At 40.4% G+C, this 23,328-nt stretch overlaps 1 long non-coding RNA gene across 1 annotated transcript; it reads right to left on the bottom strand.

Annotated features, from left to right (window-relative positions):
* Positions 1-2,437: 2,437 nt before the first annotated feature.
* On the bottom strand, positions 2,438-7,175 carry LOC117071566. The gene is made up of 3 exons (XR_004432357.1): positions 7,165-7,175; positions 2,873-2,882; positions 2,438-2,583 (listed from the first exon to the last, which is right to left on the bottom strand). It is a non-coding gene; the product is annotated as an uncharacterized LOC117071566 (long non-coding RNA).
* Positions 7,176-23,328: the final 16,153 nt, after the last annotated feature.

Consider the following 23,328-nt stretch of genomic DNA (forward strand, 5'->3'; position numbering starts at 1 on the left):
AGGCCTCTTCTATAATCTAATGCTCTAAAGTAGGAAAATTGAACAATTTTCAAAAGTCAAGGAAATAGTTTGACCTAAAAGTATTTAACAAATCTGTTATCTGACCTTAATTTACAGCAAATGTTTACATTTTCAACAACATTTATTTTACCAATAATTTAAAAACTGTCTTTATTTTCAAAAGATTACTAAAGTCACATGAGCAAAAAGGCATTAAAGTTTCTATTTTTCTGACAAAATACTTGATTTAAGTGCTTATTTTTCTAAGCGAATTAATCAGAGCTCTTTTATATGTAAACATACAACACCTATAAATACATAGAAGATTCAGCACTTGTAAGATTTTTCATTTGCCAATTTCTTAATTGGATTACTGGCTTCGGGGTGGAGTCCTTGGAGGAACAGGGCCCGGAAAGTGTGTTTCTAGGGCCTAATCAAACCTGAAGGCAAAGACAGATCCCCAAAATTAAGGGTGCAATTTTATACTGGATCCTGGATCCCCAAAAGGAGGGAAATACTTCAGGAGAAGCCAGTGCTGTGCTTTTACCGAATGTGCATTTCATTGCAAAGCAACCCAAAGCCAATCAGCCCATATTGTAATTAGATCTTCCCCCATGGGAGTCCTATTTTTCAGTGGGTGGTGGAGATGTTTCCATATCTTCCAGATGGCCACAAGAGCATGCTTCTCTAATCCAAATGTGCAAAGAGTCAAGTATTCCTCCATAACTACTATTAGTCATCCCCTAAAGTATATTTCCTACCTAGTTATTACCAAAGCTTTCTTATAATGAGAAGTAATTTCTGATACCTCTAAAATTCAAAACCATCAGATAACACAACACAAAATAGAACAGAGCCTTAGATTTTCAGAGGGATCAAAACTTGGTCAGTAAGAATTCTTTACCTTTTTGCTGGCATACCAGGTGTCTGGGTTCCCCTTCTCTGCAGCTTCCAGAAGAACAAAGCGGCTTCTTGATGACCCTGCTCGATTGTGCTATAGCTGTGGGGTTCAAGCCACTTTATAAGAGAAAATTACCCTTTACTGTTTTATGGAATAATAGTCAAGATTCTCAATTTGTGAGATGCTGCCCAGCAGCTTGCATGGGGAACTGAATTAACATTTTCCATTTCAGCAAAATACACATAACAAAACAGACATTTGTTAATTCGTTCAGCATCCAATATCAACCTGGCAAAGCTCAAACTTTTTCTCACTGGTCCCTGTTGTCTTTGATCCACTCCAGGTGGAAGGGACACCTCCGAATGGTAATTTGGAGGTCTCACGGCAAGGGGAAGACGAGATAGTCACCCCAAGAGACAGGCCTGTTGAGCCTTCTGTAGGGCTCATCGAATGTGACCAGACAAATGAGGAGGGTTGTCTGAGTTCGGCCTGCTGTACCTCCATCAGCAATCCCTTCTGAAATCCCTTCCACATATACAATCACACACAAAGATGAGATGAGCAGAAGGCCTTCCAAATCAGCTCCTTAACCAAGAACTCCAAGAGTATTCCTTCCAAACTATCCTCTTATTTTCTGACTGAGAAACCTCCTTGAAATCTTCCTGATTGAGGAGAAATTTTGCAAACTAAGACTCTTCCCACTAGTTAGAAAGAGCCAACCAAGACCCCGCAGCCTGAACAAACACCAGCTGAACAAACACCAGCCCACAATGGGGCTCCTCGGCCTCCCAAAGTGCTGGGATTATAGGCATGAGCCACTGTGCCCACCCAGCTGGCACCTGAGGTGTTTTGTTGTTGTTTTTAATGAGATGGAGTTTCGCTCTTGTTGCCCAGGCTGGAGTGCAATGACACAATCTCGGCTCAATGCAACCTCTCCCTCCCGGGTTCAAGCGATTCTGCTGCCTCAGCCTTCCAAGTAGCTGGGATTACAGGCATGTGCCACCATGTTTGGCTAATTTTTTTTGTATTTTTGGTAGAGACAGAGTTCTCCATGTTGGTCAGGCTGATCTCGAACTCCCCACCTCAGGTGATCCGCCCGCCTCGGCCTCCCAAAGTGCTGGGATTATAGGCAGCCACCGTGCCTGGCCTGGGAAGAGAGTTTTTAAGGATAACTTGGTGGATGGGGGGAAGCCAGTGAGCCAGGTGTGCTGATAGTTCAGAGATGAAATCAAAGGGAGTGGCAGCTGTCTTCTTGTGCTAAGTCAGTTCCTGGGTGGGGGTGACAAGATGAGATGAGCCAGTTTATTGATCTGGATGGTGCCAGCTGATCCATCTAGTGCAGGGTCTGCAAAATATCTCAAGCTTGATCTTAGGAGCAGTTTAAGGAGGGTCAGACTCTTGTAGCCTCCAATTGCATGACTCCTAAACCATAATTTTTAATCTTGTGGCTAATGTTAGTCCTACAAAGGCAATCTAGTCTCCAGGCAAGAAGGAGATCTGCTTTGAGAAAGAGCCTTACCATCTTTCCTTAAACTGTAAACTATGAATTAAGTTTCTCCCGAAGTTAGTTCAGCCTAAGCCTAGGAATAAACAAGGACAGCTTGGAGGTTAAAAGCAAGATGGAGTCGATTAAGTTAGATCTCTTTCACTGTCTCAGTCATAATTTTGCAAAGGCCGTTTCACTATTAGTATTACTAGGAGAATAGTATTAGGTTAGTACAAAAGTAATTGTGGCTTTTGCCGTTAAAAGTAATGACCAAAATGTAATAGAATAGACCTGGAGCCAGAACTTAGACCTAGTGAGTTCTGTTTTTCCATTGTATCTGCACCATGGGTGGTCAGCCAGAAAGGAGGAAAAGCAAGTAGGAAGATTTAGTCACTCACAGCTGCAGTCTGAATAGAAGTCCCTAATTCTTCAGACTTAGAACCACCAAGTTGAGCCCTCTGCACAGCAGTCATTCTATGCATGACCTTCATCCTCCTTGCTAAGCCCCCCTGAGTTAAAATAAAACATTTTATTTCCAAGGGTTGCTTTCATCCAAGGGGAAATTGTTTAAGCTAAAATGTTAGTGCTAGAAAACTCTGTTTTCCAGGAAGAGAGTCTCTGAGAATATAGAAGAGGGGATTTTAGAAATGGACAATAAAATGTAGGCTGCATTGTCCAGGTCCCATGGCAATTGACATTTAGGTGGTTTCAGCCAATGGGAGATCCTGGAAGAAGTGTGTGGGAGGAAAGAAGAGTCGGATAAAACACAAATAACTTGGAGTGGTCTGAGCTTTGCGAGGTATGAAGGCCCAGAGAGACCTGAGTATGAGACTTCGGTCATGCCTACCTCCTCGCCCATGCCTAGGGCAATTGTTTAGAGGAATTTCTGACTAACTGCCTCACACATTATCTTCATGTCCTGGAATTCATAATCAAAAGAACAATGTATAACCAATCAATCATCAAAAATTCACTTGTAACTGCTGCTAATCAAAGCAATAGACAAAACAGAGGGCCTTTGATATCAATAGCTTATGCTATTTTAATGTAAATTCTTGGTGAACAACTTAGGAACTACCTCTTTTCCTTCAAAAATTCACTTGTAACTGCTGCTTATGGAAGTACATATTCAGGGCAATTGAATCTACACTCCTTGGTTGTAGTCCTCAAGCCTGGACCAAATAAACTCTCTATTGCATTAATGTTACCTTAGTTTCTTCCTTTTAGGTCAACACATCTGGCATAGTCAGTAGAACTCAGTGATGCCACCGACCACTTGCTCTTTCTCTTTGAAAAGTGCACTTGGTACAAGCACAACCTCCCTGTCTTCAGAAGGCTCATTGGGTGTTTTGGGTGAGTTCTGAATTTGGACCTTACACTCTTTGGTTGAAGGCCTAGACTTTATTTGGGCTAGTTTCCAAACCTTCTTCTTTTTTTTTTTTTTTTTTCAAGAGTGAGGGCTTTGGTCTCTGTATTGGGATGGGAGATATGGGTGAAGAGTTCTGCAAAGAACTTCCTTTTTTCTCTCTCTGTCTCACCATAGAGGTTCAGGACAAGGTTTTTCTGCCTCTGCCTCAGCACCAGAGGCTAGGGATAAGGTTTTACTGCCTCTGTCTCACAGCAGAGGTTTGAGTTAAAGGATTGGCAGTTAGGCACTGGTGGTTTCATTTTACATAGCATGGTTTTAAGATTGCTACTGTTTTCTATTGCTTGAAAATTCAGACTTAGCTTTTTATTTCGACCAATTCATGTTAGTTTCTAACTGGAAAGTGTACCCCCTTTGGCTGTTTCACATGAGTACATGAGGGTCTAGTCCCCCATATCTTGAACAGTCTGCTGCCACCTAGCAGTTAGAGACAGTTTGAGACACATTACACTTCAACCCTAAACACATTCCCAGCCTTGATCACTTTGGAAAAGTTTCTAAATTATAGGAAATCAAGCTTCAAAATCTGACCACTCTTTTTAGAAACACCAGCTGCATTTATGTATAACACTTATAGCATATCCTCTTGTAAATATTTAGAAAAGTGGACCCACCTAACCTAGGACAGTAATAAGCAGCATAAGTCAAAATAGTGAGCCTCTGAAATGTCTGAAGTAATTCATCTGCATGCAGAATTGGGGGAAAAAAGCTGGCTTTAGAACCAGAAAAACTGAATGAGAGACCTAACTTGTGTTTGTCCTGGCTGAAATTTGATAATAAAGAATTTCAATTTTTTTTTTTTTTGAAGCTCTATGGTCAGAAGTCAGCCCAATTAAAAGCTGATATTTAGGCTATAATTCTTTTAGAAAGCCTTTATGTTTTTTCTTCTTTTGGATACTGTTTCTGGGATTGTTTTTTTTTCAGTCAACTGAAACCTCATTTGCTGCTTATCTTGTTGGCATGATTTTGCTGAGAAAAATGTTCCATTGGACTTTTTGAAAGGTTAAAATCTCTCCAAATTTGCTCCTCTAAGACTTGTTCTTTCCATTTCTTACTGAAACCTCTTTCTCCTGGGTTCAAGCAGTCTCATGCTTCAGGCTCCTGAGTAGCTGGGATTACAGGTGTGCACTACCACGCCTGGCTAATTTTTGTATTTTTAGTAGAGATGCTGTTTCACCATGTTGGCCAGGCTGGTCTTGAACTCCTGGCCTCAAGTGATGCACCTACCTCAGCTTCCAAAGTGCTGGGATAACAGGTGTGAGCCACTGTTGTACCCACCCCTACAGATGTGTCTTCTGATCAGCAAAGTATCTATGTACTTATAACTTTAGGGTTTCACAGCCTGTGTGAATGATTAACAAAGAAATAACTAGATGGTAAATTTTTTCAATCAGCTATTAAAGCGTAATTTTAAGAATAAATCAATGGATGTAAATGGGATAAAAGTATAAACTTTTTATCTTTTCAAAAATCTTTTTCAGAAACTTAACCTTAAAGTCATGTATATTAAATAATAATCACAAAATATCTGAGCCATTTATATGGTCTAGAAAAGCTAAATATATTTAGATCTATTAATAAAAGTTGAGAAAATACCTTTCTCAAAATTATAAAATTGTTTCGTCTGCAAATACTGGTATAAAACAGTTCAAAATCACTTCCTGAGTTTTTTACAGAAAGGGTTACTAAAAGTTAAAATAATAATAGATATATAGATAGATATAATTTAAACTGCTAGGTATAAGGAAAACTATATACAGAACATGTAAAGAAAGATGTAAAAAAAGTAAAAAAGTAATTTTTTTCTTTTATATGATTGATAACTTTGGTCAAAATGATAAGAGGAAAAGGAAAGTAAATTTTTTTTTTCTTTAGGTAGAATGCCAATGTAAAAAATGAAATACAGGCTGGCACGGTAGCTCACGCCTGAAATCCCAGCACTTTGGGAGGCCGAGGTGGGCAGATCATGAGGTCAGGAGATCTAGACCATCCTGCCTAATGTGGTGAAATCCCATCTCTACTAAAAATACAAAAAATTAGCCGGATGTGGTGGCACACACCTGTGGTCCCAGCTACTCAGGAGACTGAGGCAGGACAATCATTTGAACCCAAGAGGTGGAGGTTGCAGTAAGCTGAGATGGCACCACTGCACTCCAGCCTGGGCAACAGAGCAAGACTCTGTCTCAAAAAAAAAAAAAAAAAAAGGAAAAAATGGGAAGTTTAAGCAAGTTGTAGAAGATTTATCTCATAAAAGGAATTTTATCTGTGATCAAGTTGGTTAACATTATAGGGAATTATTTAGTTTTTCTAAAATTTGAGCATTAATATCAAGAGCAAATTAATGCAAGGTCCCTGTGTTAGGATAACAGGGTTTTTTTTTTTTTTGAGCATTGATCTACTCTTTAATGGAAAATTGTAAGAGGTTATAAAAGATTTCTGGAAACCGTATCTTGTTTGGTTAAAGCTGATTGAGATTGGATGAATTTGTTTTTAAGGTTTCATTAAAATTAGCTTTAGCTTTAATAATATACTGATGAAATGGTAGAATTTGGTTTGAATAAGATTTTCACACCATATTAATAAAAGATAATAAAAGATTTGTTCATCTTTTGAGTAAAAAAAAAAAGGAAAGACAAATTCTTTTGGTCTTACGGTATCTTTATTAAGACCTTTTGATTGTTTGGAAAGCTGAGTCTCCTATCAAAAAGGAAGGGTTTTTACTTGTTGAAATCTTGAATTATCATTTTGGCTAAATGAATGAGTATTATTTTACAGTGGCCTGTAATCTAATTTTTATCAAGTGTTTTAAACATTTAATATTTAACACACTTCCCAAAATCAAGTTTCAAATTTTAAAACTAAGTCTTTTCCAAGTGGAACCCCTGTAAGTCCCAGAGAGACATATTATGCTTATTTTGTATGGTAAAAATCATACAGGAAGCTTTGTCAAATAAGAAATGAAGCTTAACTTTTTTTGAGTTATATTTATGTGGATATGTTATTAATGTGTTCCATAATTATATGAGAATCCTAAAATTCTGATATGTCTTGATATATCTTGTCAGACATAATTATAGTTATGACATTAACTGATTTTATGCCACAGAAATAGCCAGATTTTCGTGTCAACTTTGTTTTTATGGCTACTCTAAGTCTTTTGTAATCCACAGAAAATTATTGTTTTACTTTAATTATTCTCCAAATCAGTTCACAGTTGGCCACAGTCCTAATTTTGCTTTTTCTTCAAGAAAATTAATGGAAAAAGACCCTAAAATGTAATCTTAAATGCGGGTTTCTGATAACTTTAGAGATTGTGTAATTATCATTAGACTAGATAAAAATTTTCAGAACGCTAATAAACTGATGCATTCATAAAGATTGCTAACCCAACCTCATGCAGAACAAAATCTAATTACATAGGACTAAACTGATAGAAGACTGAAATGACTTTTATGACTTTTTTGAAACATTGTTGATTATTTTTACATTTTCTCAGAGTCAAGAAAACTATTGAGCTATTTATAGTTTATGGCAGTTGGGAAAAATATACCTTTGTGAGCAAAATTAAAATATTTGCCTTTAGCTCTACCTGATTTCCCTTAGATTTGGAGACTATTCATGAGTATTCTTATTTTATGGCAATCTAGTTATTTGTATAAATTCAATAAGAATCTATTTTCTTTAACGGGACACAATTGGAGACACTGGTTGTTTAACCAAGGAATTGACTAGAATGGCATATTTTCAGATATGACCAGACTGCTTTGAAAAATTGGGGTTAACTTTATAGAACCAATAGAAAGCCCCTTGAAAAGACTTGCCTGGTACCTTGTCTACACAATTTTCTTTCAAGGTTTCTGACCTTGAAATAGGTAAAGAATATCACTTTTTGACAGGCCTGGGAAGCTCAAGTATTTTGAAGACTTGAGTAAAGTTCACCCTATTTGTACAGGTATTACAGGCATAGCATAGTCTAGTAGTGAATCTTTGCCTTGGCTTCCTAGCCTCAAGATTTTTAAAAGTCTGATCTAAAATTCCTTATAAAAGTTTCAGCACAGCCAACTTAAAATACCCTATATGGCCAATAACTATTATTGTACTTTATGCAAATACTAAGGCTGAGTATGACACTAAAAGTTATTTTGCAAGTATATTTATCCTATAAAGGTTTATCTTTGGTAAAAATGGGGACTGGAAGGAGAAAAAAAATTATATTTCGGAAGAAAATTATAGTACATCTCTCATTAGACCCCAGCCCAGATCCTTGTTTTTCAGTTTTTATTGTTTTCATACAATTTGGAATGAATCTCCATTGGAGTAGGTTTTTACTATGCATCTCTCATTGTTTTACTTCTTCTGAGAAAACCAAAAGCATGAAATTCTGAAGACTGGAGATGATTCAACAAGCAATGACAGTGATATAAATCAGAGACTTGACTGAGGACTATCCTGGCACTGAGGTATGAAGGCCTAAGCAGAGATTGGTTATCAGTGCTTCCATGGGAAGATTTTTGATCAACAGTGGGGGAAATGAGAAAAGAAAAATAGTTCAGTGCAGTCTGAGCTATAAGGTATAGAGGCCTAGAGAGGTTTGAGCATGGGACTTCAGTTGCACCACACCTCCACACACACATACAGGTGCCTGGGGGTAATTGTTTAAAATCGTTTTGTTCCTGACCAGCTGCCTCACCCATTATCTTCATGTTCCTGGAATCTGTGTTACAATGTATAGCCAATCAATAACTTATGTTATTTTAATGTAAATTCTTGGTGAACCACTTAGGAACTGCTTGTTCTTTTCTTTTCCTTTAAAAATCCACTTATAAATGCTGCTAATTGTCATGTATATTCAGGGCAGCTTGAATCTATGCTTTTGGGTTGCAATCCTTAAGCTTATACCAAATAAACTCTTTACTTATATTAACTTTGCTTCAGCTTCTTCCTTGTAGATTGACAAAGCCAAGTTATTTCTCCTCCTCTCTGCTTCTAATGACATTTCTGGTAGTTCCTTCAGCTCCCAGTGATCAGGTCCGCTGTGCCTCCAGCTTCTACCTGTTGAGCCAGCTCCTGTGTACTTTGTACAGACTCCACCCTCTCCTCAGCCTTTGTGGTAATGGGAATAGTTTCCTGCTGTTCTCAATCTCTGGGCCACAAAGTGTGAGTTGATGTGTAAACTCTACCACTTAGTAGCTCTAATGCCCTCAGTAAGTTACTTAAATTATTTGAGCCATCCTTATGTTTCTCATGTGTAAAATGGCAATAATAATGTTCAAATTGTAGTATTATGAAAATTTTGTATGTTAATATTTATAAAGTGCCACCAACACAAAATTAGAGATGCAATAAATGGTCATTGCTCTTACTGCCATCACGCTCACCCTCATTACTTGCTGAATATTCAGAATGAACTCAGACCTTACGTATCCCCCTCTTCCCAGTAGCTTAGCTACATAGAATCAGTATTTCTAAGAGCAGAGTATTCCAAACTATGTTCCATGAACCACTAGCCTTGCTGATGTTGTAATGGGGCTTCTTCAAATATGAGGTAATAAAATGGACAGCTTTCCTTATGCATTCTTAACTGTACACATTTTTGTTAAGCAGGATACTAGCATTCCCTGGGATACAGTTTGCAAGACACTAGAACAGTGGTCTAAGTTCTGCACTTTGGAATCAAATAGATTTGAGTTGTAATCTCTATCCCACCACTGGTAGCTGCATGACCTGGGGCAAGTATTTTACTATCTTTGAGCCTTATTTTCCAGTCTGAAAAATGGCATAATTATGTTGTCTACTTTGTTGTTGTTGTGAGGTTTTAAAAAAACATTTCAGTTGAAGTACTTAACATAGTTTCTGACCACTGTTCAGTAAATTTAGTTGTTAAATAATAACAGTTATTATCAATACAAAGAATGAAAGCCTTTTAAGAGTTTATTAAGCCCTCAATAAACATCAGGGACACTGCATTGGAGCTAGAGGCAAGAGAGAAAGTTGTAGTGGTGGTGGGGTTTGGGAAAGGGAGGCATGGCTTCACCAGTGATGAAGCAGCAGATTGGTCCCTGCTCATGGGCAGCCTGGGCTCTTGACTCTTTCCTTGCCCACCAGCCTGCCTGCATTTGGGCTGGCTCTCACTTTATGCCTACACTCCATGCCCAGTCCCTCTGTGGCAGGACTGACTGCTACTCTCTAACATGCCTTCCCTTGCCCATGCTCCACAGGGGGTGAGCTAGGCTGAGAGCTCTGTAACCCTTCCAAGAGCTGTGTGCTCAGAGCTTCCTCTACAGACCCAGTTTTTCCCCAAATGGGCCCCTAGTTCTGGACTGGGTCAAGAAGGGGCCCAGAAAGGGGGCCAGGAAGGAGTTCCTGTAACACTTCTAAGTCAAAGCAGCTGAAGGCTGAATCTGAAGTATTTTTTAATTTTTTCCGGTAATAAGGTGGAAAATACTCTTTGGTCCTTGCCTAAGCCTAAGAAAAAAGTGTTGGGATTAATGGTCGCCAGCAAACTTCCAGGAGTATTCCTTTCTAAAGCCAAGAGACTCTTGGTCTACAAACTGCATTTTTGTTATGGGTAGTAATTGTATAGTACAGTAATCTGTATAGCTTGATTCTGAGTTAGGAGTGTGGGATACATTTGCTGGATTTAATGTAATGCTGGGCTTCCCTTTGCAAGAGACCTATCTACCAGTCTCATCTATGGAGAACTACTGCGTTCTAATCTTGACTCCCTTCCCAAAAGGTTCCACATCACTGTGACACTGTAAATTCTGCTCCAGTATTCAGTTTAACCTTGTGTATTATTCAAGTTCAGGACAGTAGTTGGGCACCAAGTAGTTGGCCATGGAGATTGTCTGCAGGCCCTTTGGTTTTTGAACCATGAGTGGATTTGAAAACTTTCAGTTTATATAATAAAATACTAGCCTTCGGTCAAAATTGAGCTGGCCATTTTGCATGACTGACAGTTTGGTTCCTTCTGAAGAGAAGTTCTGCTTATTTTTCATTGAGGTGAATTTACCCCAATCATAACACACCTTTATTTTTTCCTCTATGAGAATAGGCCAGTGAGAGACCACAAGCACCAAGAGCAGAGATAAGAAGGCAAAATGTGGACTCTACCAAGGGATCGCCATGCACAAGGAGAGGGCAGGCCTAAGAATGATTTAGCTGCATCCTGATGATATTGCTCTTTCTTGCTAATTTGTGGAGTTCAAGATTTTGGCTTCTGCTGGTGAAAGAAGATATTTGAGTGGAAGGCAGTAGTATGGGGCTTGGCAGCAGGGGTCAGATAAGGGAGACTGAGTGGGAGGAAAACAGAGTCAATGCAAGCCTGGGGTTGGGCAATGCAAGCCTTGGTGATGGGTTGGGCAATTGGGCAATTAACCCAAAGACATGCAGGTTCTGGTGGAGTATGGGGATAATGCTTTTATTAATTGGTAGAGCTCAGTGCTTTAACCAGAAAGATGGATTTTCTAAGTTAGAGGGCAGTTTCCCAGTTGTGTTGGTATCTTTTTTAACTCATCAAAGGGGCTGCAATAACAATGAGTATGCCACAGAAGAGGTAAATTTGAAAGGTAAAAAACAATCAAACATCCGAAGAGGTCAGTGAAACAGATTAATAAAGCAAGTTGGCATCATATAGGGGCTTATGAAAGTGGAGGCTGTTGTTTCCAGAAATACTGAAAGACCATGCTTTCTCCACACTTAGGCTATTTCCCAGCCCACATGTAGGAAGAATGGAATCATGCATGAATGGGATCTGGGTGGAAGTCATGGACTCTGAGCTTGCTACCACCCAGATTTTCTGTATCACTTTTTTATTGGTTTCCCTGTTTTTTGTTTGTTTGTTTGTTTGTTTGCTTGTTTTTAGACAAGGCCTCACCCGGTCACCCAGGCTGGAGTGTAGTGGTGCAGTCACAGCTCACTGATCCTCAATCCCCCAGGCTCAAGCAATCCTCCCACCTCAGCCTCCTGAGCAGCTGGGACTACAGGCACACACCACCACACTAGGCTAATTTTTGTATTGTTTTTGCAGAGACAGGGTTTCTCCATGTTGCCCAGGCTGGTCTTGAATTCCTGGATTCAAGTGATCCACCTGCCTTGGCCTCCAAAAGTGCTGGAATTACAGGTGTGAGCCACGGTGTCTGGCCTTGGTCTCCTTAAGGTTGACAAAGGATGAGATGCAGAGCTAAAAAGAAAGACAAGACTGCCTCTCTAGCCATGTTTCTGAAGAAGAGCTGGCGTGTGCCAGTGTCATTACTGTTTCCTGTGTAGAAAGCCCTGATGCTGGCAGGCTAGTGTCTGGGGCACGCTCTTATTGTGTAGATGGTGTAGATTAGGATGGAATGACATTGGCAGAATTGTGGTTGAGAAGAAAGTGTAATAATAACACCATCAATATAATAAAGTGGAGGGAACACTATTAGCCAATGGCCTGGAAACAAGAAATTTAAGGAGCATCCAGGCCCGATGAGCTGTAACTGCCCAAAGTATTTAGGCTGATAAAAGTCAGTCAGCCACCTGGGCTAGATGGCCCAGAATAGCACATAAAATGGGAGGTAGAAATGGATAAGAGTAGAAAGCACAGTTATTTTGAAACCACAAAATTAAAAGCTGAAATAACAGTCCATTGAGTAGCAACTTGTCTGTGTGTTGTAGTGGAATATTCTGAATTGACAGCCTGCCTAATATAGCAGCATGTTTTGAGGTGAGAAGTGGGCCACTGTATAAACACATTCCTGCAAACTGTATCTGAAGTAAATAACATTAGGTCTGAGGCTTCAAGACAACTAGAAATCAGACCAGAAGGTGAATAATAATAATAATAAGTATAATATGCATTAGTTATTGAGTGCTTACCTTGGGCTTGGCATTTATTTTATCTTCAATCAACTATGCAAGAGAGTAATCTTAGCATCACATCAAAGAGGTTAGTTATTCCCAGTAGCAGTGGCAGCCCTGAGTTTTGAACTCAGATTTATTTGGCCTCAAATTCCGGGTTTGCACCATGGAGCATTTTCTCTCTCTGCAAACCAATCTGTTGGTACAGCAGAAAATGATTGCATCTGCCTTCTGAAGAGAGTATGATTGGAGGCGTGATTGGGGCAATGCAAGGTAGAACTCACATTTCATAGATAAAGTGATGCCTTTCAGGTCTTGTAGGCCCCTGGACCTCTCCTTGATATAACTTACTAAGACCTGTGACTCTCAGAATGGCGCTCTGAGTTGCCACATCACTCTTGACTGGAGAAAGAACACCAACAGCCTCATTTCATCAGAAGGTCAATTTTTGAATTAACTTGACTTTTTTTTTTTTTGAGATGGAGTCTCACTCTGTTGCCCAGACTAGAGTGCAATGGTATGATCTCGCCTCACTGCAACCTCCGACTCCCAGTTTCAAGGGATTCTCCTGCCTCAGCCTCCTGAATAGCTGGGATTATAGGCATGCGCCACTACACCCGGCTAATTTTTGTATTTTTAGTAGAGACAGGGTTTCACCATCTTGGCCAGGCTGGTCTTGGACTCCTGACCTCAGGTGATTCACCTGCCTTGGCCTCCCGAAGTGCTGGATTACAGGCATGAGCCACTGCACCTGGCCAACTTGGCTTTCTTAAGACCCGGATTCCCTCATTTCTGTATTGGGTCCTTGGCACCCATGTACATGTACACACTGAGCTGCACCCATCCCTGTGTACTCATTTACCTTGTGTGATAAAAATTCCATATTTTACTTTATTATAACCTGTATGTGAAGAAAGCTGCCTGAACCCCAGTTGAATCCTTTTAAACTTGCCACTTATCTACTGGGAGATTTTCAGGAACACAATGATGTCCCCAGACCATCCTGCTCTTGTCTACCTAACTGTGGCTGCCCTCCACTCGAACTCCTATGTCTGTTCCACTGTAGCAACTCTATGGCATAATAGAAACTGATCAGCCTGGGCTTTGAAAGTTGGCACAGTTATTTTACTATCTGTGAAACCATGTAACTTAATTTATCTTAGTCTTAGTTTCCTCATATGTGAAATGGGGATAAAGTAATACTTGCTGCTAGAATTTATTAAGCATCTATTATGTGCCAGAAGCTTTCTTTTGCAAATTGTCACATTCAACTTCACCATAACCCTAAATCATAGCTCTTTTTTCTCTTCTGGTTTGAAGTAGGATTCTTCTATTCTGATGCCTTTTCTGATAAATGCAGTTTATCATATTCTTTAGTCACTGCTCTCTGGATTATCCAACTGCCATTTCAAAGAGTCCTTAGTATATTTGAGTTATTTTCTCTAGGCTGTCTTTCCCAGTCATAGATTTCTCCCTGTTCTCACCAACCATGTTGTTGAGATACCAGGGTACCACACAACTCATTGGCATTATGGGATTTCTACCTTATGGAACAAGATGGCCACACTTACATCACCATGAACACAAAATACTGCATTATATCCACACAAAGATAGAGAATGGAGCATGCATTGCAGTGCATATGGAAGGAAACCTGTAGCTGGCCACTTTATTTGGAATATGGAATTAGTGGAGCCAGCAGCGTGATAATCACTCTTGTTTGAACAGGTTTGCTTTGCTGTTTCATAAAGAGATCAGGGGCTTTGCCTATAACATCAGCAAGCTCTCCAACACATGTGCATTGCTAGTCCCCAGGCAGGGAAAGGCTGTGCCTGACACAAGTAAACCCCACCACTCTGATTTTATTCCATTTTACAAATGCTTAATCAACACATACTTTATGCAGGCAAATGTACTAGATACTTAGGTATAAGATACATAAGAAGTGACCTTGTTCTCAGGAAGTTTATAATTTAGTGCATAGGTCAGGAAAACTTCTCTAATGGGCCATGTGGTAGATATTGTAGGCTTTATAGGCTAAGAGGCAGTGTATAGTCTCTGTTGCAGCTACTTAATTCTGTAGCCATGAAGGAAAATGGCTGTGTTCATGGCTGTATCAATAGGCAGTGGCCAAGTCGGGCTGTAGTTTCCTGATCGCTGCTTTACTGGGAGACATAGACATGTAAACAAACGGTTATAAAATCACGTGTGGCTGGGCACAGTGGCTCACACCCGTAATCCCAGCACTTTGGGAGGCCGAGGTGGGCGGATCACAAGATCGAGACCATCCTGGCTAACACGGTGAAACCCCATCTCTACTAAAAGTACGAAAAAATTAGCTGGGCGTGGTGGCAGGCACCTGTAGTCCCAGCTACTTGGGAGGCTGAGGCAGGAGAATGGCATGAACCCGGGAGGTAGAGCTTGCAGTGAGCTGAGATCACGCCACTGTACTCCAGCCTGAGTGACAGAGCGAGACTCTGTCTCAAAAGAACAAAAACAAAAACAACAAAAAACGTATAATAATAGAGATATACAGGAGGTATAAAAGCAGTATAGAGAAGGCTTAGAGCATATATGCCCCTTTAGTCTACAACAGGGTGTACCTCATCCTTGGTACATTGACATTGTAGGCCAGATAATTCTTTGCTATGAAAGACTGTCCTGTGCACTCGAAGATGTTGAGCTGCACCCCTAACCTTTGCTAACTAGATGCCAGTAGCAACCTCCCAACCCAGGCTGGGATGATGAAAAATATTTCCAGAGATTGCCAAATGTCCCTAGGGGAGGAAACCACCCCAAGTTGAGAACCACTGGTCTAGGGGCTATAATTGCCTTGGCAAGAAGAGAAGTCAGGTGAATTCTTATCAAGAAGGTGACCCCTAATTAGGGTTTTGAAAGACAAATAGAAGTTTGTTATGCAGACGTAAAATATGTGTAGGGAGAGTAGGAAAATTTAAGAAGAAGGCAAAGGTAGACAAAAGCAAATAGATGTGAAAAATTTAAGAAGAGGGCGAGGTAGACAAAAACAAATAGATGTGAAAAAGTATAGTCTGAGGAGGGATTTCACGCCATCACATATTGTTGGGTCAGAGTATGTGTGTGTGTGTGTGTGCATGGATATGTGTGTATAGAGTGGTTAGAGGACTAAGCAAGAGACAAAGACAGAAAGACACAAGGGGGAGGTCACAGAGGTTCTTGTGTGCCAGGCTGAGGAGATTAGATATTCCTCAGTAACATGAATTATAACTTTTGAAGAATAGTGGATCATTTGTAAAGAGTAACTTACAAGGTATGCAGGTCCTGTCAGGAGGTACCCTTGTAATTAGCAGAGCTGCTACCCTGGCTGCCCAAGATTAAAAGCACAGGAGTGAAGACATGCTTGTGCACTCCCGGTGAGTCTCCAAGTGTGAGCCCATAAGTGAATTTAAATGAAATTATAAGTATCAACCCAAATGTTCTCACAAATAACTGCTCCATGATGTGCTAGAACAGATTTTATAATTCTGTGCTGCTTACAAGATATTCTGGTACTTGATAAGCTTAATAAAACAGTAGAGTCTATTGATACTGCTGTACCGCTAAGCACAAGACTCCCTAGAATGTATGCAGAGAATAAAAATAAGTGTTCATGCTCAAAAGTGAAATAAAACAACCAGGGGTCATATACTGGCATGCTAGACACATTCCACTCCAATGCATTGACGTAAACCTACATGGATGGCTTATTTCCAGAGGCTGAAGGGTCCTAGTAGGTTATTCAAGCCCTGGATGGAAAGAGAAGCCAGATTTATTACTACACTTTTAAAACTACACTCTTGGGGAAAGCTCAGTAAACTTATTATCTTTGCTTTATCAGAGGGCAAATAGAAGCTTGGAAGGGTAAAGTGACTCAACCAACTTAGTGTCTTAGATAATACTGAAAATGAATGCCCTTTTGTAAGTGCATTTTACTTTTCTTTTAGATATTTTGTTTGAAGAAATTTTCAAACTTACATGAAAGGAGGGAGATTAGTACAGTGAAGCCTCTTGTACCCAGCAACAATTATTCAAATTTTATCAATCCCTTTTTTCTCCTGGATTAATTTGTAGCAAATATCAAGTGTCATATTTCTCCACAAATACTTCAGAGATTAGTGTATTTTAAAAGATGTCCATACTATGAAACTTCCCCTGTCCTTCAAGGAAGTGGCAAATGAAGCAGTGACCGTTAAAAATAAATGTCAATATGGCTTATGTCATTTTAAGATGAATTTATATTCCTTTTAGATTAACTTAATATATTTCAACATACATTGATTGGATTTCTACTGTGATTTGGAACTCTAAGTAACTAGAAAACAAGTATCAATCATTTACTATTCTTGTCCTCAACTCCACAGTTAAAAACTAGGGAGATAGAAAGATAGATACATATGGATTGGAGAACTATCTTTACAGTCCAACAGAACATGGTCCAACCTGCAACTCTTACTGGTTGTTTGATGATTGTCATTTAGCTGGATGGCTCCAAGTGTCATCTCCCTCATATCTAAAATGAGGCCACATATCAATTATCTATTGCCATAACAATGCTTCATAGCAAACCATCCAAGACTCAATGCCTTAAAACAATAAACATTTATTTTGCTAATAAGTTTGTGGTTTAGGAATTTAAGTTAGACTTGGCTGGACAATTCTTTTGCCCTTCTCTGGATTCACTTACATATCTGGGGGTTGGCTGGTTGTGGGCTTATCTAGGGTAATCTTAGCTCTGATTATAGTGACAAGTAAGCTTTGCTGCAACCATGTTCCTCTTCAGCAGGCTAGCCTGGGCACATTCTCATGGACATCTCAGAGGGGTGAGCAGAAATACTCAAATGCTTTATAGGCCTCTTCTTGTGTACCATTTGCTAACATTACATTGATCACAACCAGTTGCATGGATGAGCCCACAGGCCAGCAGTGAAATGATGCCTTGCCCATAGTGGGAAGTAGGGTTACATGACAAAGGGTGTAGATAATGGGAGGGATAAGAAATTGTGGCCATTAGTGTAATCAACATATCAAAGGATCCTTATAGGACTTGCTGAGTGGGGTCATTATGAAGATTAAGTGAGTTAACATTCATGTAAGTGAAATGCATATAAAGTAGGTAAAGGGCTTAGCAGTGTTTGGCATATTATAAATACTCAACAGAAGTTAGCTATTATTAATTGTTACTAAAAGTATTGTCATATTATTGCTGTTAACACTTTCAGATAATAATAGAGCTACTAGTATTAGGAACACAGAAAAGACTCGTTCTGACCTGGGATGGAGAAGATGGGTGCGTAAACAATGGGTCTTGTATTTTTTTTTTTTTTGGAGGTGGAGTCTGGACTCTTGCTCTGTTGCCCAGGCTGGAGTGCAGTGGCATGATCTTGTCTCACTGCAACCTCTGCCTCCCAGGTTCAAGTGACTTTCCTGCCTCAGCATCCCGATTAGCTGGGATTATAACCACACGCCACCATACCACCATGCCCAACTAATTTTTGTATTTTTAGTAGAGACAAGGTTTCACCATGTTGGTCAGGCTGGTCTTGAACTCCTGACCTCAGGCAATCCTCCTGCCTCAGCCTCCCCAGCCTCTCAAAGTGCTGGGATTAGAGGTGTGAGCCACTGCACCTGGCCTTGAATCTTGTCTTAAACAAGACTTTGAGGGATGGGATTTTGAATCTGGAACAAAATAAACAAAAATACTGACATACCTTCAAAAACCCACATATTCTGTTGGGATTGACTTTGATAGGTACCTTACCACTTGAAATAACTTGAAAGACCCCAGGAAGTTTTTCAACCCCTCAATATCTCTTCCATTGGCCTATAACCTTCTTTAAAATCCCTCCCAAGAGAATAAGCCCTCTGGATAAGACAATACCATCATCTTAAAGAACATGGGAGTTAGTCATGCTGTTTGTGTGCCTGTCATGGTTCTCGGTAGCAGTGGTGTGAAGTGTAACCCTTAAGAGAGGGAGCCAGGGCAGTGGGGGACAGGAGGACAGGCTCTGAGTAGCTCCCACAAAGGGGAGTGAACTCTCTGTGGCACTGGGGCTTTAGGCCTGTGCGGGGGATGCTAACAAATGGTATGAGGGTTCTTTTAAAATGACCATCTTACACTGGCTTTCCCCAAAAGTAGGCCCTGAGGTTTGAGTGCAAGTGTTTTACTTAGTATGTACTCCCAAGAAACACAGGTAGGAGAAGGGAGATGGGAAAGGGGAGGGACCCAGTAGAGGGGATGTTGATGAGCAAGGATACTGCAGTGAGCAACTGGGGCTCGATGCCAATAGAGTGACTGTACAGAGCATGCTCCAGGCCTGCCCCACCCCGATAGTGAGGAAGCAGGGGTTTGTTGTCTAACAACTCCAGCCTGTCAGAGGTTGAGAGCTGCTCCCAGGGGCATTCACCCCTTGGCACTGTCATCTTGTCCCTCCCACAGTCCAAGTCTATTTCAGTGGCCAGAGAAATCCTTGAGGCACAGTGACCAGTGTGTGCAGTAGGAAGCCATGGAGTGAGCTCGGGGACCCTCAGTGTAAAGGAGGTAGGAGTGAGGCCACAACAGCAAGTCCTTCAGGGACTACAGATGGGATGATTTCAGTGTGGCTGTAATCCGCCCCTCTCTGTGGTCTGGTCTTTCTCTTCTGTACCATTTCCACAAGCTATGTTTTATATTCTTGAAATATAAAATATGGTGTGGAGGAATTGCGAAGCTATCCCCTCTCCTCATGCTTTTAAAAGTGGATACTAAATATTTCCTGTCATCTGCTGCAGTGAAGAATGGAGGGGATTACCAGCTGAGGCAGAGGGAAGTGTGAACATGACAGTAAACTCTAAGGGCTTATTTTTTTTCCCCAGCACTGAAGTTTTTGATTGTGACTGAAAGGCATAACTAGGGGCAAAGAGTAAGTGGAAACTGTAGAAAAATAATCAGACCCCTTTACATAGATGTACATTATTGATCTCCATTTTTATTGGTTTTAAATTTACTCTACAACATAAATCATTAGAAGTATATCAAGTGGATCAATCTATTTACAAAATATTTAGAAGTAACAGCGTGTGTACAAGAAGGGGAGGGGAACAGAGAGAGGGGCATGTGAACTTTTTCCAATGAGACGCTATTGGCCCTAGTTGAATTGATCCACTTGAAAAACAAGCAAGAAAAAAGATCCTACAGAGATGATTTTATATTAAAACAAAGGAATTGTTTACAGGGGCAAAGAAGGGATAAATCATGAATCATCATGAAACAAGAGGGATGTTAAGAAGGACAGACTAAAAATATTATCTTTGTCATCTGTTTTTTTTGTTTTTTGTTTTTTTTTTTTGAGACAGAGTCTCGCTCTGTCGCCCAGGCTGGAGTGCAGTGCCGGATCTCAGCTCACTGCAAGCTCCACCTCCTGGGTTCACGCCATTCTCCTGCCTCAGCCTCCGGAGTAGCTGGGACTACAGGCGCCCGCCACCTCGCCCGGCTAGTTTTTTTTTTTTTTTTTTTTGTATTTTTTAGTAGAGACGGGGTTTCACCGTGTTAGCCAGGATGGTCTCGATCTCCTGACCTTGTGATCCGCCCATCTCGGCCTCCCAAAGTGCTGGGATTATAGGCTTGAGCCACCGTGCCCGGCCTGTCATCTGTTTTTAAGTTGTGCTGTCTTTCTTATTTTGAGGATAAGGTAACCAAGACTCAGAAACGTTATATCACTAGTTCAGCATCACACAGCAAAACAGAGGCAGAGCCAAAGGAGGGTAGAGAACCAGGGAGAAGCCAGCCTGTGTTAAGGGATGCAGGCAGGATTCATCATGCTGTTCCTAGGAGTCGTGGATATATATCTACTCCCAATCCTGGGGGACTTGCAGCATGATGTCTTGAGGTGACCATTCATGAATTAATTCTATCCCCACACAATGGCTAAACAACAGGGAACAAGGCATCATCCTTTTCCTCGAGGCACCTCTGACAGCTGCATGGTGGCTAGCTAGAGACCCCACTGAGTCCATGGGCATGGCAATCCTCTGAAGTGGTGGTGCTGCAGGGGGACATGGGGTGACTTTTTTGCATCCTGTTTTATAATGTGACCTGTCACTGTGTCCTGGAGTAGAGTAAGCAGGTTCAGATAAATGGTTGGCTCTTGGGTGGGTAGAGTAGTAACAGGGAATCAGGGTGGCAGAGGCTTTGAAGTCCTGGAAGACAGGAAAAATGATCAGCCAGTCTGTCCACTGATAGCTGTAACCCAACTACCAAGCTGGGATTTTAAAGGAGGTTTGTGATGGCTGCGGAGGGAGAGACACATGAATAAGTAGGGACGTATTCTTCAATGAGAAATTACTGCATGAAACAGGCTATTGAACTACTGGCTCTAAACTGCATTGCACTGGGAAAGAGTCTTGGGGCTCTGGACATGGAGGAAGTAACAGGGTATTTCTTGATAGGAGCTAAGAGAAAAACATTCTCACAACGGGGGAAATGCCAAGCCTGATATTAGCCATAGAACACCACAATTAGGGCCAGTTTCCCATAAGGGGAACCTGGCCACAACATTAAATAGCATCCAGAGGGGGTTGTAGGTGAGGACAAGGCCAGAGTTTCTTTAACTTTTCCTGTGTCAAGCCTCACTTAGCTTGGGAGTGAAGAGGAGGAATTGCTGCCATGAGCCAGAATCCCTGCTCAGAGCTATGTTTGTGATCCCACGTGTTCATTACCAAAACCCTGCAAGACAGACTTTAACTCTGTTTTCAGTGAGAAAATAGAGATTATGTAATTGTTCATAGGACACTGTGGATAAGAGAGCTGGAGAGAGGCTTCAAGTCTATCTGCTGCCAAATGTCCTGATATTTCTACTCTGTTGTACAGTTTGTAATAAAGACCATGAATTCAAAGGTGAGATGACAAGTGGGCCAAATACAGCGTGATGCGGAAGAACAAGACAGGAAGTCTAAGGGATATGTAAGCATATGTAGAGGAGAGAGGAGATGGCTTATGTCAGGGGTTTGTGGCCTCACTAAAAAATATCATCTTCTCAGCAGTTAAGCCACCTGGCCATAGATCAGTGGTCAACAATCCTATACATATAACTTGGAGCCATTACTAGTGTCACAAAATTTAAAGCGGTTGGATGGAAAGTTTAGGCATATTGAATAAACCGTACCATCCCAGTTACAACTACAGTCTATGCCAAAAGAGTCTTGATGTTTTGGCTGTGTCCCCATCCAAATCTCATCTTGAATTGTAGCTCCCATAATCCCCTCGTGTTGTGGGAGGGACCTAGTGGGAGGTAATTGAATCATGGGGGTGGGTTTTTCCCATGCTGTTCTTGTGATAGTTGAATAAGTCTCACAGAATCTGATGGTTTTATAAATGGGAATTGCCCTGCACAAGCTCTCTTGCCTGCTGCATGTAAGATGTGGCTTTGCTCCTCCTTCACCTTTCACCATGATTGTGAGACCTCCCCAGCCATGTGGAACTGTGAGGTTTAACCCTTTCCTTTATAAATTACCCAGTCTCAGGTATGTCTTTATTAGTAGCATGATAACAGACTAATACAGGTATGTTCAATTCATACAACCACCTGGTGTGCAATATTATTCCCATTTTATAGATGATGCTCATAAGTTGTCTAATAAGTGGGAAACAATCTAATTGCTCAGCATTAGAGGAGGGTGAAGTAGTTCAGATTCATTCACATAATTCAGTTGATCATTTACTAGGCATATTTTTAACAATTCAAGAAAACGTGTATAGTATAACAGAAACTGGTTTGGTTTTTTAATGGAAAGAAGTTCATTGAAGACATGAGGCAGCATCAACTTATCAAATAGCTAAAATATGTTAGATATTTTTGCAAATGTCTCACTCAGTCCCCAGTAATGCTATATCTTAGGTATTATTGGTCTCATTCAGATAAGGAAACTGGGGCTTGTCTTTTTTTGAGCATCGTTCTCAGGTTCACACCATGAGTAACCGAGCCAGTAATGACTCCAATCTTGCCTCCTGACTTGGAGGCTTCCAGATTATACTGCTTCTGTGTGAGAAGAGACAGAAGGCTCCCTGAATCTGGAGAATTGAGTCCCCTTGGTAAGATGTGAAAAAAAACCAATCATAAAGAATTATAAACAAAAATGGAAGATCTTAGATTTTACCCTGATTTTATATTTATTCTCATTGTTTTATTATCTGATTAATACCATTTTCTTCCTTGATGCATTCTTGCTTTTCAAAACACTGTTTCTCTTGGTTCTTGCTTTATTGCTAACTCAACTATAAGTCCTTCTTTTTGCTTCTTATTGGTCCCCAGGCTTCCAACCCTACATCAGTTCTGGGTTGGGTTCCCTCAAGGTTTGCTGCAAACTGTTACCTCTTTTCTCTGCTGTTGTCAGAGCCTTTATTTTGCCATTCATGAGTGCATAATAAGAGAAAAAAACTGGTTTGGTTTCTAATAAGCAATAGAAGACATGGGGAAGAATGAAAAACAGAGACACATTGCTGGCTCAGATATTACTGCTGTTGGTTATAGTAGTAGTAAATAAACTAGTAATTATTACTACAATGTACAATAAAATACCAAATATTAAACTATTTTAAATACTAAAATAATATATACTGAATAATGGTATTAAATATGTAAGAAAATATTACCAAAATAGTAAAAATAATGGCTTAATTTCTATAAT

Source organism: Trachypithecus francoisi, unplaced genomic scaffold, assembly GCF_009764315.1.
Source record: "Trachypithecus francoisi isolate TF-2019V2 unplaced genomic scaffold, Tfra_2.0 Lachesis_group3, whole genome shotgun sequence".
In the NCBI taxonomy this organism is placed as follows: domain Eukaryota; kingdom Metazoa; phylum Chordata; class Mammalia; order Primates; family Cercopithecidae; genus Trachypithecus; species Trachypithecus francoisi.